This window comes from Echinops telfairi, unplaced genomic scaffold, assembly GCF_000313985.2.
Source record: "Echinops telfairi isolate 266 unplaced genomic scaffold, ASM31398v2 ScPeMD7_7475;HRSCAF=8513, whole genome shotgun sequence".
Lineage (NCBI taxonomy): Eukaryota > Metazoa > Chordata > Mammalia > Afrosoricida > Tenrecidae > Echinops > Echinops telfairi.
The window spans coordinates 21,348,616-21,352,086 of NW_022111379.1; the positions used below are offsets into that span (position 1 = coordinate 21,348,616).

At 40.7% G+C, this 3,471-nt stretch overlaps 1 non-coding gene across 1 annotated transcript; it reads right to left on the minus strand.

Moving 5' to 3' along the window:
• Nucleotides 1-2,406: 2,406 nt before the first annotated feature.
• Nucleotides 2,407-2,568, minus strand: LOC115867920. Its single transcript, XR_004045320.1, has one exon. It is a non-coding gene; the product is annotated as a U1 spliceosomal RNA (small nuclear RNA).
• Between the last annotated feature and the right edge of the window lie 903 nt (nt 2,569-3,471).

The window sequence follows — 3,471 nt, forward strand, 5'->3', positions numbered from 1 at the left end:
GCAACTAGTTCCCACTCTTTCCATCCCTAGAAAACATGTGCAAGTCACCTTGTACCTTGCCTGGGTGATCTCAATGACTCTCTGTGTTAGACAGGGTTCTCTAGAGAGATAAAACCAAATTCCTGATAATTTAATATATTTATTTATAAAGATAATTAGATATATAACAAAAAATGAACTGTTAAATCATATACAGATAAATACATAATACAAGAAATAAACAGTTAAATTAGAAAGCACTACAAATGGCTCAGTGCAACTCACGTCCCTGAGAGAAAGTTGAGAGACTAGCAGTCCTTCAAGTCTCTGTCTGATGCCAGATCTTCCTCTATTTGTAGAGAGAGCTAGGCAATGTCAGCACAGCAGCCAATCACAAGGCAGGTCACGAACCACCAGTGCCAAGAGAAGTCTTAAAGGGACCTCAACTTACAGCGACACAGTCCACAGGCTAGGCGTCCCACAGGTAGTGTAGCCTTTAAATTGAGGCACAGAACAAGCAAAGCAGCTGCACACTGGTTCGATGATCACAAAGCGAAAGACAAGAAAGGCAAGGCTCACCAAGCCATCTATCTCTCTGCCCTTCAGTCAATCCCACCTGTGTCCATCAGCCAGGCTGGCACAATAAACTATCTCACTCTCTAACCAGTCTCATTGTTTCTTCCCTTGCCCACCTCTCAACCATTACCAAAAAAATTGCAGAAATTTATACTTCATGTTTATGCTGCAGTGATCTATGAAACTATAAACCTTATCATGCTACCCTTCTGCTCAAATTGTCATCTATCTATCAGAGTCTTATGAAACCCCGTGTGATTCAGTAATTCTCAGTTCACTTCCTTCTGCTCTTCCTCTCCCTCAGTCTGTCCCAGTTTTTCATTTTCTTTGTTTGACTTTTCCTATGGCAAGCTAGTCATCTCCATTCCTTCCACCCTCTACCTTTGTGCATGACATTGGCTTCATTTGTTTTTCAGTAGTATGTATCCCATTACCTCCTTGGAGAATGGACTTAAATGCCATCATTCTGATGAGATCTAGATTTTACATTTCCCTCTTCAACATCCTTTAGAAAAGTTCATGCACATAGGGGATATTATCTGCATTTTTTTAAGCCAGGCCCTCTACTAATAGAACAAAATCAGAGCGAGAGTAGATTTTCAACAAGTGATTCTGAAATGGGTGAAGAAACAAACAAATAAAACAAGCTATTTAAATGGGTGAAATATTTCATGAGCATCCCCAAATAAGTGAGCATTTTCTCCCTTAAGGGACCATGGATTCTGGTAGGCCTGACAGCCACCACTCTTGAGTTAGAGCTGGCAAGGATGATACAGCCTTCTTTCAAAGAAATGTGGCTGCTACTAGTAAATCACAGCCATGGGACCACAAACTTCATATGAGCAAAATTAATCTGAGACTTAAAAAAAAATTATCAATTACGTTTCCCCTTTTTTCTGTACCATGGTATCCTCAAATGATTAATTCTTACTTCATTTTCCACAGCATCAACTTCAGAGGTAACATTCACTTTTCTCAAGCAAGTTACTAACGGCAACATTCGAACCTGATAGAATTATCTTAACTTTAGTTATCTTTCTTCCTTTTAAGTTAAATCCCCTCTGCTTTTATCAGATTATCTGGATCGACTGTGTGTGATGTTTTATTGTTTTCCTTGTTCCATTTCAATATTAGCATTTTAGTGTATTTTAATGAGAGGTGAAATAACTATGCTAATGACATGAATAAATATAGGTTCAAACTTTAACTGGGCACTTCATTACTGGGAAAATGGCTCATAAAGAAGCAAACTTATGGATGTCAACAAAAAGGAAGAACTACAACTACAAAGTCTTTCTCCCCTTCTCAAAACTTCTACTGCAGTTTGGCTCCCGATGCGGAGTAGATGACTAAATGGGAAAGACGAAGAGGAGGTGGACTGTGTCCCATTTACAACATTGGTAAGTCATTGATGGAGGGCGGATGTGGGTAGTGTTGGAATACAATTTGCCTACTGAAGTTAAGAATAGTTTGACTAAATAATAATCACCTAATATGTGTTATGCTCTTACTTGTTGCCAAGCACTGTGGTAGACATTTCCCAGGAAACAGGGATGAGTGAGCATCATTTCTATTTCAAGAAACTTTCAACTTAGTAGAGAGGAAAAGACAAGAATATTAATGACCATTACGCAAAGATCTATTCACACACTGGCACAGATATAGGTCAGAGTGCTAAGAAGTTCAATGGATAAAGGGGGTCATATTCCTCACACTTGTGCTTTTGGGGAGCTGAGTAGGTATAGGTGTGTGAATACTGGCAAAAGGCTTTGCACTCCTATGAAGTGAGTTTCTGAGATTATTTTTTAAGGTACGCAAACTGGAAGTTTGTTCTTTTGCATAAGATAATTCAGGGGAGAGCGCGGAAGCATTCCCCACTACCACAAATTATGCAGTTGAGTTTCCTGCATTTGGGAAGATCGCAGGGGTCAGCACACCCACAGTGCAATGGATGATTCTTGCCCTGGGAAAACCACTTTCCTGGTCATGGTGTCTCCCCTGCCAGGTAAGTATTAAAGACCTATTTTAACTTGCAAAAAATACATGCCAAGGAGAGGATGTAAAGGTAGAAAAGATAAGATATAATAATCCACTGGGCATGACATACAAGGAAGTGATGGTGAGTAGGGATGAAAAAAAGTTCTTGAATATCAGTTTATTCTTTTGTGTGTGTTTAACTCAGTAAGCAATGGGGAGTCATGGAAGACTTTGGAGCATGTTTGAGACCTATCAGTACTCCTAAGACTCTTTCAAAGGAAAACGCGAAAGTTCTGCACTTTTCTTCCATCCAGTCATCTCCAGGCCTTCTTGACCAACGATTAAATGACTGACGTTGTTGTGGTGAGGCGCCATTGACTCAGTTCTGACCCACAGCTTCCTAATACACAACGGAAGGAAACACTCCCCAGTTCTACACCGTCCTCACAAACAAATGTCCCAGTGCTCAAGCCTGTTGCTGCAGCCACTCTGTCAGTCCACCCCATTGAGGACCGTCCTCTTTCTCAGTGCCCTCCATTTTACCACGTATGATGTCCTAATCCAGGGAGTCTCCTGACAAACGCCCCCGGGAAGAAAAGCACTCTGGCCATACTTGTAAGACAGATTTCTTTGTCCTCTGGACCTCCATGATACTTGGAATACTCTGCTCCAGCCACACAATCTCAAACCCATACATTCTTCTTCAGTTTTTCTTATTCAATGTCCAACATTCACATGCATAGGAGACAATTGAAAACACTATGGCTTGGATCAAGTGGTCTTAGCCTCAAAGTAAACTTCCTGCTTTTCAACACATGCAGGAAGTCTTGTGCCCCAGAGTTACCCAACTGTGTACTTTGAGCTCTAGGCTGCTGCTTCCATGAGCATTGATCTTGGATCCAAATAAGACAAAGTTCTTGACAACTTTAATCTTTTATC